Raw genomic sequence first — 14,145 nt, forward strand, 5'->3', positions numbered from 1 at the left:
CCCTGAGCTGACTGGGCGTTCCTGGGTGCTGGGCTTCCCTGAAGCAGGCGGCGTTCTGCCCTGGGCGGGCCAGGCGTTCCCAGCTGCCCAGCTTCTGTGAAGGGGTGACATTCCGCCCTGAGCGAGCCGGGCATCCCCAGCTGCCCAGCTTAATGGTCGTACATTGTCCTTCTCCCCAAAGACCTGTTGTCAGTATATGTATTTCTTAAGGCCATATCTAAATGTGCTTGGCAACTAGTAAAATCCTCCAGGGGTTACAGTTTAAGTAACAAATTGTTGCGAGGGGCAGCAGCAATTGTTGATTCTGTTCTCTATTTCTGATTCTTCTTTGTTACTTCTCTCCTCTACTAAATTACAGCTAAGTTACTTTTTCTAGTTCCCTGTGGTATAATGTTAAATTTTTTTGAACCTTTTAAAAATATAAACATTTACAGCATAAATTTCATTCTAACATCTGCTTTTGCTGCATCCCATAGGTTTTGAAATATTGTGTTTTCTTTTTCTTTTGTTTTGAGACATATTTTGATTTGACATTTGATTTGTTATGTGGCTGATATCTTGTGCAGTGGTGTGTTTAATATTTACATATTAATTATTTAATATTTATACTGCAGATTTTCCAGCTTTGTTTTATTCTTGATCTTTAATTTTATACCATTATGGTTGGAAATATGATTTCAGTTTTCTTAAATTTGTAATATTTGTTATGTCTCTTTTTATGTGATTAAACCAGGGGATTCTTCCGGGTGTACTTGAAGAATATGTATTCTCTTTTCCTTGATAGGATGTTTTATATATATCTTTTGGAACCGTGTATTCTGAAATATGCTTCAAGTGAAAAATATTTTTGTTGAAAAAAATTACTTTAACTGAGAGTACTCATTTAAAATAAAGCATATAAGAGAGGAAGAAAGGGGGATGGGTAAAATAGGTGAAGGAGATTAAGAGTACACTTATCATGATAAGCACTGTGTAATGATGTATAGAATTGTTGAATCACTATATTGTATACATGAAGCTAGTATAGCACTGTATGTTAACTATACTAGAATTGAAATAAAACTTCATAAGATAGCACTTTTTTAAAAAGATTTTATGTATTTATTTGACAGAGATCACAAGTAGACAGAGAGGTAGGCAGAGAGAGAGAAGGAAGCAGGCTCCCTGCTGAGCAGAGAGCTGGATGCAGGGCTCAATCCCAGGACCCTGAGATTATGAAATGAGCTGAAGGCAGAGACTTTAACCCACTGAGCCACCCAGACGCCCCAAGATAGCACTTTAAATGCGGTAATTCTTGATCCCATGCAAAAGAAAATCTTTTTTATGCTTTTTTTTATGTATTTATTTTTTAATTTAATTTAATTTTTTTAGTGTTCCAAGATTCATTGTTTATGTAGCACACCCAGTGCTCAATGCCATATGTGCCTCCTTAATACCCATCACCAGGCTCACCTAACCCCCACCACCTTCACCTCCAAAACCCTCAGTTTGTTTCTCAGAGTCCACAGTCTCTGTGGTTCATCTCCCCCTCCATACCAGAAGTCCTAGCAACAGAAAAAAGACAACAAAAAGAAATAAAGATATTCAAATTGGCTAAGAAGAAGTCAAACTCTCTCTCTTCGCAGATGACATGATCCTTTATATGTAATGCCCAAAAGACTCCACTCCCAAACTACTAGAACTCATACAGCAATTCAGTAATGTGGCAGGATACAAAATCAGTGCACAGAAATCAGTTGCTTTCTTATACACTAACAACGAAAACACAGAAAGGGAAATTAGAGAATCAATTCCATTTACTATAGCTCCAAGAACCATAAGCTACCTTGAAATAAACCTAACTAAAGAGGTAAAGGATCTGTACTTGAGGAACTACAGAACACTCATGAAAGAAATTGAAGAAGACACAAAAATATGGAAAAGCATTTCATGCTCATGGATCGGAAAAATAAACATTGTTAAAATGTCTATACTGCCCGGAGCAATCTATACTTTCAATGCCATCCTGATCAAAATTCCACTGGTATTTTTCAAAGGACTGGAAGAAACAATCCTAAAATTTGTATGAAACCAGAAAAAACCCTGAATTGCTAAGGAAATGTTGGAAAAGAAAAACAAAACTGGGGAGATCACATTGCTTGATATTTTTTTTAATTTTTTATTTTTTATAAACATATGTTTTTATCCCCAGGGGTACAGGTCTGTGAATCACCAGGTTTACACACTTCACAGCACTCACCAAAGCACATACCCTCCCCAATGTCCATAATCCCACCCCCTTCTCCCAAACCCCCTCCCCCCAGCAACTCTTAATCTCACATTGCTTGATATTTTTAATGTATTTAAAGAGTGTTTTGAAAATAAATGCTCAATGCTTAAAGTATTTGAAATTCACATTAGGTATTATTGCAAATGTTTCTATGACATTTTCAGCCTCCAGGACAATAAAACACTACTCTTACTGTAGGTATTAAAAAAACTGTAGATAGAAAGTGGCTAGGAGAGTGGAACTTGAAAATTCTCATCAGAAAAAAAAAATTGTAACTGCGTATGTATGATGTATGATGTAACTATGTATGATGGCAGATGTTAACTGGACTGATGGAAATATATTTCAGTTATATATTATATATAAATATAAATTTATATAAATATATAAATTAAGTTATATATGTTATATATAAGTTAAATATATACAAATATCATATATACAATATGTATACATAGAAATATCAAACTATTACATTGTATTCCTGAAACTAATATAATGTCATGTCATTCATATCTCAATAAAAAGATAAAATTAATTTTAAAAATTTAAAAAATCTCTTTGTTTCTCCTTTCTTAGGCATTTTTTTGTGTATATGTGTGTTTGGTTTGTATTGGGATAGAAGGAGTAAGGATTCTGCATTTGTTATAGGCTTTAACCTTTATTCAGTGTGAGACGTGGGACAAATGTTTCCATCTCTCTGAGTCTCAGTTCCCTCATCTGCATGAAAGGAATATTAATAATACTTACCTTGCATAGTTGTTAAGATGAGAAAATGAGATAATGCACATATATTAAGGCATATAATAAAGTAGTTTAAAAAGTGTATGTGTATGTGTGAAAGAGAGAGAATGAGAGAGAGAGTCAGAGAGACAGGAAAAAAAAAAAAAAACTTTCTTGCCAGAAAGACATCTTAGCTAAGTTCAATTATCCTTTGTTAGCAACATAGCTGTTTTCATCCCAAGTTCTTTATTTTCCAAAACCCTGACCTCCAAATGGAAAAAGGGTAAAGAAACTAACATCTTTGAAATATCTATGGAATACCTAGTATGTATCATATATCTTATTGAGGATATTTATGCATGCTATCTCATTCAGTCTTCACAGCTATTCCATAAGAGATAGTAGCACATTCTACAGTAAGGAAACCAAGGCTCAAAAAGGATAAGTAACTGATCCAAGTGTCATATAACTAGTAAGTGGTAGGCCTTTCTGACCACAGACCCACCACTATGACTTCCCAGACAAGATAAAAGTAGTTCCTGGACACCTACATCCTTAAAGTTCCTCCTCAACACTCTTAAGTCACTATGAATACAGAACAGGTTTCTTCCACATGTATCATTCACCTTTGAGATGATTGAATGTGGGGCAGTTATGAGTTTGGATGACTCTGAAGGGTCTCAGCCCAATTGCTAACCCAATTTCCAAAAGCAAATACCAGCTCCCAAAGTCAACTCATCTTTATGCACGGTGAAAGTCACTGGAGAGTACTTAAAAAAGAGTCATGGAAGGTACAGGAGACTGTTCTGAATCTGTATGAATCCTAAGACATGTACACATGTCTGCTTTTCACTATTCCCCTAATCTTAACTTATTTACTTTGTTTTGTAGACACATAAACTGTTAGGGTTGAAAGCCCTCTTTTACCCTGCAATTGCACTACTGGGTATTTACCCTAAAGATACAGATGTAGTGAAAAGAAGGGCCATCTGTACCCCCATGTTTATAGCAGCAATGGCCACGGTCACCAAACTGTGGAAAGAACCAAGATGCCCTTCAACGGATGAATGGATAAGGAAGATGTGGTCCATATACACTATGGAGTATTATGCCTCCATCAGAAAGGATGAATACCCAACTTTTGTAGCAACATGGACGGGATTGGAAGAGATTATGCTGAATGAAATAAGTCAAGCAGAGAAAGTCAATTATCATAAGGTTTCACTTATTTGTGGAGCATAACAAATAGCATGGAGGACAAGGGGAGATGGAGAGGAGGAGGGAGTTGGGGGAAATTGGAAGGGGAGGTGAACCATGAGAGACTGTGAACTCTGAAAAACAATCTGAGGGCTTTGAAGGGGCGGGGAGTGGGAGGTTGGGGGAACAAGGTGGCGGGTATTAGAGAGGGCATGGATTGCACTGGGTGCGGTGCAAAAACAATAAATACTGTTACGCTGAAAAGAAATAAAAAAATTATGGTGAGTAACATAGCACAATAAAAATTATTTAAAAACAAACAAACAAAAATCCCCTCTTTTAGGTCATACAGTGTAACCCCCTCATTGACTAGATGGGAAAACAAAAGCCTTAGGTCCATTAGTAAAAGTCACTGGAGCACTGGATTATTTTGATTCTGGATAGAAGGAAGGGGAGCTACCTACAGAACATGCAATCAAGCTCTGTGGTAAGATTTTCAGGATGCACCCAAATCCTCTTTCTTTTATTTGACTTGATCATCTCCATCTCACAGGTCACAATGGTTTAAAGTCCACAAATTTCAGCAGCATCATTGTGGGGGTAGGGGTTTACACTTCTCTGTGAGGATGAAAACAGATCTCCATATGAATTAGCCTAAGCAGATTGCTTTCCAGACTGTATGTGAAGTCAGAGATCTGGTTTAGGTGACAGAAGGCATATTAGTTTCCTAAAGTTGTAGTAACAAATTACCACAACCTCAGTGGTTTAAAACAGCCAGAATTTATTTTCTCACAGTTCTGGGGGCCAGGGATCTGAAATCAAAGTGTCTGCAGGGCCATGCTTTTTCTGAAGTCTCTAGGGGAAGATATTGCTTTGCTTCCCAGCTTTTGGTGACTCCCAGAAATCTCTGGAATTCCTTAGCTTGCATGTGCATCACTCCAGTCTCCATCATCACATAGCCATCTTCCCTGTGTCTTTCTCTGTCTGTATGTCTAAATTCTTCTCTTATAAAGACACCAGTCACAAGATTCAGTGTGACCTCATCTTAACTTGCAAAGACCCTATCTCCAAATAAGGTCACATGCGCAATTACTGAGGATTAGGACTTTTGAAGGTATATTTAGAGGGACACATTCTACCTGTTACAAGACAAAACCTTTTGGAAATTGCAACTTGGGGAGGGACCAGAGCTAAACAGCTTGAAGCTCAGAGGACAGGGGCAATGGCCCCCAAAGCTGGAAGAGGGTAAGAAAAGAAAGGTGGAAAGCAGCCACTCATACTTTTGTTAAAGCCCATCCTGAATTAGGCTTACAATCGCTGTGGCCCCTAATGTCTTTTAAGGATATTTACTACCTTCCTGCCCGAACTGAAGCTCCTATAGCATTAACTTCATAATTTTGGGTGTCCAGAAATATCTTGATCTGATACTCATTTCGGACTTTCTTTGTTAAGTGTCCCTCACACTCTGGATAGCAGAACCTACAGCAGGGAAACAGACTTGCTCACTCAGGAAGTACCCTGCCTAGTCCTCCCTGCTTCTTCACCATGAAAAAGAAGCTGAACCCATAGCGAGTGTAAGAGTCAATGGTTGGGTAGGGAGAGCATATGAGAGAGGCCAGAATAGCTGGCAAATTCGTCAGCAAATCCTGACTGTAGTTTCCTTCACACTCCATATTTTGTGCCACCGCTTTGAAATGTATAGTAGCTAAGAGAATGGGGAAGTTGGGATCAATAATTCTCAAGAAACCCCAGAATGCAGTGACAGGCAGTATAGAGATCCAGTACTGACATAAAGATCATGATTCTTAAGTCTTTATCCATCATCTACCACTTTGCATCTTTAGACAAGGATCCGTCTGTCTCAGTGAGACAGGGACAATAGCCACTGCCCTACCTGCTTCTGAGTATGGTTATGATTACCATCTGTAGGTAGAAGCATAACAAATTAGAGTGGTAGTTAGATCAATAGAGCAGGGGTGCTGAGGGGATCAAATAAGATGATAGAATAAAAACACACAGTAGGTATTCAATATATTTATGTTTTTTTTTTTTCTTTCCTAGGAAGGAGAGAGGGGAGACTTCTTATTTCCAGTTGACAAATGAAGGAAACCAAGAATCAAAGTGTTTAAATGACTTATTAAAAGCCACATACATCAGATCCTGTTTGCTAGGATCTTGTTGAGAATCTTAGCATCCATATTAATCAGTGATATTGGTCTGAAATTCTCCTTTTTGGTAGGGTCTTTGCCTGGTTTGGGGACCAGGGTAATGCTGGCTTCATAGAAAGAGTATGGAAGTTTTCCTTCTGCTACAATTTTTTGAAACAGCTTCAGGAGAATAGGTGTTATTTCTTCTTGGAAAGTTTGGTAGACTTCCCCAGGGAATCCGTCAGGTCCTGGGCTCTTGTTTTTTGGGAGGTTTTTGTTCACTGCTTCAATCTCGTTGCTAGCTATTGGTCTATTCAGGTTCTCAATTTCTTCCTGGTTCAATTTTGGGAGGTTATAGTTTTCCAGGAATGCATCCATTTCATCTAGGTTGCTTAGCTTACTGGCATATAACTGTTGATAATAAATTCTGATGATTGTTTCTCCTTCCTCGGTGGTCGTTGTGATTTCTCCGTTTTCATTCATAATTTTATGAATTTGGGCTTTCTCTCTTTTCTTTTGGATTAGTGTGGTCAATGGCTTATCGATCTTATTGATTCTTTCAAAAAACCAGCTTCTGGTTTCATTGATATGTTCTATTGTATCTCTGGTTTCTACCTCATTGATGTCTGCTCTAATCTTGATGATTTCCCTTCTTATGTGTGGAGTTGGTTTGATTTGTTGTTGATTCTCCAGTTCTTTAAGGTGTAGAGACAGCTGGTGTACTCTAGATTTTTCCATTTTTTTGAGGGAGGCTTGGATGGCTATGTATTTCCCCCTTAGGACTGCCTTTGCTGTATCCCATAGGTTTTGGACCAAAGTGTCTTCATTCTCACTGGTTTCCATGAATTGTTTCAGGTCTTCTTTGATACCTGGTTGATCCAAGCATTCTTGCGCAAGGTAGCCTTTAGCTTCCAGGTGTTTTGAGTTCCTTCTAAAATTTTCCTTGTGATTGAGCTCCAGTTTCAAAGCATTGTGATCTGAGAATATGCAGGGAATAATCTCGGTCTTTTGGTATTGGTTGAGTCCTGATTTGTGACCCAGTATGTGGTCTATTCTGGAGAATGTTCCATGTCCACTTGAGAAGAATGAGTATTCTGTTGTTTGAGGGTGGAATGTTCTGTATATATCTATGAGGTCCATCTGTTCCAATGTGTCATTCAATGCTCTTGTTTCTTTATTGATTTTCTGCTTCGATGATCTGTCTATTTCTGAGAGAGGCATGTTAAGATCTCCTACTATTGGGGCACCTGGGTGGCTCAGTGGGTTAAGCCTCTGCCTTCGGCTCAGGTCATGATCCCAGGGTCCTGGGATCGAGCCCCACATCGGGCTCTCTGCTCTGCAGGGAGCCTGCTTCCTCCTCTCTCTCTGCTTGCCTCTCTGCCTACTTGTGATCTCTGTCAGATAAAAAAAAAATCTTTAAAAAAAAAAGATCTCCTACTATTAATGTATTCATATCAATATGACTCTTTATCTTGATTAACAGTTTTCTTAAGTAATTGGCTGCTCCCAGATTGGGGGCATAGATATTTACAATTGTTAGATCATCTTGGTGGATAGTCCCTCTAAGAATGATGTAGTGTCCTTCTGTATCTCTAACTACAGTCTTTAGTTTAAAATCTAATTCATCTGATATGAGAATTGCTGCCCCAGCCTTCTTTTGAGGCCCACTGGGATGAAAGATGCTTCTCCATCCCTTCACTTTCAGTCTGGGTGTATCTTTAGGTTCAAAATAGGTCTCTTGTAGACAACATATGGATGAGTCCTGTCGTTTTATCCAATCTGCAACCCTGTGCCATTTGATGGTCGCATTTAGGCCATTCACATTGAGAATGATTATTGATAGATACGTTTTTATTGACATTGTGTTAACTTTGAAGTCTTTCTTTCTGTAGATTGTCTCTATATTTCTGCTCAATGCTATTCTTAGGATTTTTCCTCTTTTATAGGACCCCCATTAATATTTCCTGCAGTGTTGGCTTTGTGGTTGCATAGTCTTTTAAGCTATATTGCCTAGAGCAATTTATACTTTTAATACCATTCCAATCAAAATTCCAACAATATTCTTCAAAGAGCTGGAGCAAATAATCCAAAAATTTGTATGGAATGAGAAGAGACACCAAATCGCTAAGGAAATGTTGAAAAACAAAAATAAAATGGGGGGCATCACGCTACCTGATTTTAAGCTTTACTACAAAGCTGTAATCATCAAGACAGCATGGTAATGGCATAAAAACAGAGGCATAGACTAGTGGAACAGAGTAGAGAGCCCAGATATGGACCCTCAACTCTATGGGCAAATAATCTTCAACAAAACAGAAAAAAATACACAGTGATAAAAGACAGTCTCTTCAATAAATGGTGCTGGGAAAACTGGGCAGCTATATGCAGAAGAATGAAACTCGACCATTCCCTTACACCGTACACAAAGATAAACTCAAAATGGATAAAAGACCTCAATGTGAGACAGGAATCTATTAGAATCCTAGAGGAGAACATAGGCAGTAATCTCTTCGATATCAGCCACAGCAACTTCTTTCAAGATATGTCTCCAAGGGAAAGGAAACAAAAGCGAAAATAAACTTTTGGGACTTTATCAAAATCAAAAGCTTCTGCACAGCAAAGGAAACAGTCAAAAAAACAAAGAGGCAACACATGGAATGGGAGAAGATATTTGCTAATGACAGTACAGACAAAAGGTTGATATCCAGGATCTATAAAGAACTCCTCAAACTCAACACACACAAACAGACAATCATATCAGAAAATGGGCAGAAGATATGAACAGACACTTCTCCAATGAAGACATAAAAATGGCTACCAGACACATGAAAAAATGTTCATCATCACTAGCTAACAGGGAGATTCAAATTAAAACCATTGAGATGTCACCTTACACCAGTTAGGATGACCAAAATTAGCAAGACAGGAAACAGCATGTGTTGGAGGGGATGAGGAGAAAAGGGAACCCTCTTACACTGTTAAAGTGGGAATGCAAGTTGGTGCAGCCTCTTTGGAAAACAGTGTGGAGATTCCTCAAGAAATTAAAAACAGAGCTTCCCTATGACCCTGCCATTGCACTACTGGGTATTTATCCCAAAGATACAGATGTCGTGAAAAAAAGGGCCATCTGTACCCCAATGTTTATAGCAGCAATGGCCACGGTCACCAAACTGTGGAAAGAACAAAGATGCCCTTCAATGGATGAATGGATAAGGAAAATGTGGTCCATATACACTATGGAGTATTATGCCTCCATCAGAAAGGATGAATACCCAACTTTTGTAGCAACATGGACAGGATTCAATAGATTATGCTGAGTGAAATAAGTCAAGCAGAGAGAGTTAATTATCATAAGGTTTCACTTATTTGTGGAACATAACAAATAGCATGGAGGACATGGGGAGTTAGGAGAAGGGAGTTGGGGGAAATTGGAAGGGGAGGTGAACCATGAGAGACTATGGAGTCTGAAAAACAATATGAGGGGTTTGAAGTGGAGGGAAGGTGGGAGGTTGGGGTACCAGGTGGTGGGTATTATAGAGGGCACGGATTGCATGGAGCACTGGGTGTAGTGCAAAAATAATGAATACTGTTATGCTGAAAATAAATAAAAATAGATTTAAAAAACAAAAACAAAAATAAAAAAATAAAAAATAAATAAATAAAATAAATAAATAAATAAATATAGCGCTCTGGATGAAGTCAGTCCAACCTGATTCCCTGGGAAATACAAATACAAATGGCTCTAAGCCATTCTACTAGTCAGTTTTTTCACTTCCATTTTCTTTTCTTTTTATTTTATTATATTGTGTTAATCACCATACAGTACATCATTAGTTTTTGATGATGTAGTGTTCCATGATTCATTGAGTATAACACCCAGTGCTCCAAGCAATGCATGCCCTCCTTAATAACTATCACCGGGATAACCCATCCTCCCCACCCCTCTCCCCTCTAAAATCCTCAGTTTATTTTCCCAGAGTCTATAGTTTCTCATGGTTCATCTCCCCCCCGATCCCCCCCTTCATTTTTCCCTTCCTTCTCCTAATGTCCTCCATGCTATTCCTTATGGTCCACATATAAGTGACACCATAGTATAATTGTCTTTCTCTGCTTGACTTATTTGACTTAGCATAATTCCCTCCAGTGCCATCCATGTCAATGCAAATGGTGGGTATTCACTTCCATTTTCTTATAATGGTATATTGCAATCCTGTAGCCTTTCCAAGTTAACAATGCATTGTTTTTATATTCATTACCTCAACTTAGCTTCGAGCAGTCCTGCAACATGCCTGTGAGTAAGATGAGGATTTCCAGTCATCAGAGAAGAATGATAAAACCCAAAGATAGAAGGGGGGTTGTCAGGATTTGTGGCAGAGCCAACACTAAAACCCTCAGATCCTCTTGTCTTCCAGTTTCTATGTGTTGGGAAATCCTTTCCCTTCTTTGGGACTCAGTATAAAATGAAGGGATTGAACCATATTGTCAACTGTATCCCTGACCTGCATCAATGCCCCCTAACATTCAGTTTTTCCACTCCACTTTGCTTTTTCCCTGGACTCCAGTCCCTCTCTGAACAGGTGCTTAGAGCGCTCCAAGGAATGATAGTCAGCATCTCTCAGCAACCAGCAGAGGGCACAGGAAACCTGCCAAGAAAAGCTATTCTGAAACAAGCTACTGGGCAGCAAGAACCTCCCATTGGACTCATAGAAACAATTAAGGGCTTAGGTGGGAGGAAATAACTAGAGATAGGCTGGAATGATCCCCAGGAATTATCCGGTGCAAATTCTCTAGTTCAGATGGAGAAACTGAGGCTCAGTGAGGGGAACAATCTGTCTCAAGGTCACGAAGCAGATCAGGGGTGGAAATGAAACTAGAAGCCAGTTTCCTGAACTTAGACACTGCTTCTTCAACTGTATTAACCAACTGCTGGTATAGTACTGTCTTGAATTATTTCTCTGGTGGCACATTGTTCAGCTAATAATTTACCAAATTTCAATAATGACAACAGATACCACCCTATGGATGCCTTCAACATGTCACAAATGGTGCTAAGCTAGGCACCTTACATATTTTGACTCATTTGAATCCCCACAGCAGCTCTTTTAGGTATGGAGTGCTTTGTCCCATTTCACTGATTAGAAGGCAAATCACACTCAAGTCTTTTTTACTCCAAAGCCTGTTATTTTAAAGAACCAACAAGGCATCTCTGCACCTAGCTCGTCCACACAGTCCCTTAGTAAGGTACATTCATCTGTGACCCTCTTCCTAGTGACTGGTAACCTTGACATAAAGTACCAAATTTTAACTATCAGCCAATGGAGTCATTAGATATGTTTGTTTACTTGCTTGATTGGTCTACAAAACCACTGCAATTAAATTTGCTTCCAATAGTATTATTCTAATTTTTGTGTCCTTAAATCATACTGAAAACTATAAATATATAAAGAGAATGCTGTTAAATTCATTAATATCCTTCTCTTAAAAAAAGACTTATTGCTTCTTTTCCTGATGGGGTCCAATTTTCTAAAAGTGGAATGTGAAAGATGAGGTTGATTGAAAACTATCAAGCTAGACCTCCTATTTCCCTGAATAAGAGTTGTAGTTAACTTCCCTTAAAAAAATACTTTACCCTAAAATCTGTAGAAACTATAGCGTATCCCTTTATCAAAACATTCTTAAGTCTCAAAATCAGAAATTTCCCCCTATTGTTTATTCAACATTCCTCCTACTATAATTCTTTTTTTAATTGATTTATTTTCAGAAAAACAGTATTCATTATTTTTTCACCACACCTAGTGCTCCATGCAATCCATACCCTCTATAATACCCACCACGTGGTACCCCGACCTCCCACCACCCTACCACTTCAAACCCCTCAGATTGTTTTTCAGAGTCCATAGTCTCTCATCATTCACCTCCCCTTCCAATTTACCCCAACGCCCTTCTCCTCTCTAACACCCCTTGTTCTCAATGATATTTGTTATGCTCCACAAATAAGTGAAACCATATGATAATTGACTCTCTCTGCTTGACTTATTTCACTCAGCATAATCTCTTCCAGTCCCGTCCATGTTGATACAAAAGTTGGGTATTCATCCTTTCTGATGGAGGCATAATACTCCATAGTATATATGGACCACATCTTCCTTATCCTTTCGTCCGTTGAAGGGCATCTTGGTTCTTTCCATAGTTTGGCGACCATGGCCATTGCTGCTATAAACATTGGGGTACAGATGGCCCTTCTTTTCACGACATCTGTATTTTGGGGGAAAATTCCCAGTAGTGCAATGGCAGGGTCATAGGGAAGTTCTATTTTTAATTTCTTGAGGAATCTCCACACTGTTCTCCAAAGAGGCTGCACTAACTTGCATTCCCACCAACAGTGGAAGAAGGTTCCCCTTTCTCCACATCCTCTCCAACACATGTTGTTTCCTGTTTTGTTAATTTTGGCCATTCTAACTGGTGTAAGGTGATATCTCGATGTGGTTTTAATTTGAATCTCCCTGAGGGCTAATGATGATGAACATTTTTTCATGTGTCTGATAGCCATTTGTATGTCTTGATGGGAGAAGTGTCTGTTCATATCTTCTTCCCATTTTTTTTTGATATGTTTGCCTGTTTCATGTGCGTTGAGTTTGAAGAGTTCATTATAGATCCTGGATATCAACCTTTTGTCTGTACTGTCATTTGCAAATATCTTCTCCAATTCCATGGGTTGCCTCTTTGTTTTGTTGACTGTTTCCTTTGCTGTGCAGAAGCTTTTGATTTTGATGAAGTCCCAAAAGTTTATTTTCGCTTTTGTTTCCTTTGCCTTTGGAGACATATCTTGAAAGAAGTTGCTGTGGCTGATATCGAAGAGATTACTGCCTATGTTCTCCTCTAGGAGTCTGATGGATTCCTGTCTCAAGGTGAGGTCTTTTATCCATTTTGAGTTTATCTTTGTGTACGGTGTAAGAGAATGGTCGAGTTTCATTCTTCTACAAAGAGCTGTCCAGTTTTCCCAGCACCATTTATAGAAGAGACTGTCTTTTTTCCTCTGTATATTTTTTCCTGTTTTGTCGAAGATTAATTGACCGTAGAGTTGAGGATCCATATCTGGGCTCTCTACTCTGTTCCACTGGTCTATGTGTCTGTTTTTATGCCAGTACCATGCTGTCTTGGTGATCATAGCTTTGTAATAAAGCTTGAAATCAGGTAACGTGATGTCCCCAGCTTTATTTTTGTTTTTCAACATTTCCTTAGCGATTCGGGGTCTCTTCTGATTCCATACAAGTTTTCGGATTACGTGCTCCAGCTCTTTGAAGAATACCGGTGGAATTTTGATTGGAATGGCATTAAAAGTATAGATTGCTCTAGGCAGTATAGACATTTTAACAATGTTTATTCTTCCGATCCAAGAGCATGGAATGGTCTTCCCTCTTTTTGTGTCTTCTTCAATTTCTTTCATGAGTGTTCTGTAGTTCCTCAAGTACAAATCCTTTACCTCTTTGGTTAGGTTTATTCGCAGGTATCTTATGGTTCTTGGTGCTATAGTAAATGGAATCGATTCTCTAATTTCCCTTTCTGTATTTACATTGTTAGTGTATAAGAAAGCCACTGATTTCTGCACATTGACTTTGTATCCTGCCATGTTGCTGAATTGCTGTAAGAGTTCTAGTAGTTTGGGGGTGGAGTCTTTTGGGTTTTCCATATATAGAATCATGTCATCTGTAAATAGAGAGACTTTGACTTCTTCATTGACAATTTGGATACCTTTTATTTCTCTTTGTTGTCTGATTGCTGTTGCTAGGATTTCTAATACTATGTTGA

The 14,145-nt window shown here is 38.6% G+C and overlaps 1 long non-coding RNA gene across 1 annotated transcript; it reads left to right on the top strand.

Annotated features, from left to right (window-relative positions):
• The first annotated feature begins 200 nt into the window (after window positions 1-200).
• On the top strand, window positions 201-12,472 carry LOC116583219. The gene is made up of 3 exons (XR_004282656.1): window positions 201-297; window positions 5,942-5,947; window positions 12,463-12,472. It is a non-coding gene; the product is annotated as an uncharacterized LOC116583219 (long non-coding RNA).
• Window positions 12,473-14,145: the final 1,673 nt, after the last annotated feature.

The sequence above is a fragment of the Mustela erminea genome, chromosome X (assembly GCF_009829155.1).
Source record: "Mustela erminea isolate mMusErm1 chromosome X, mMusErm1.Pri, whole genome shotgun sequence".
NCBI classification, from domain to species: domain Eukaryota; kingdom Metazoa; phylum Chordata; class Mammalia; order Carnivora; family Mustelidae; genus Mustela; species Mustela erminea.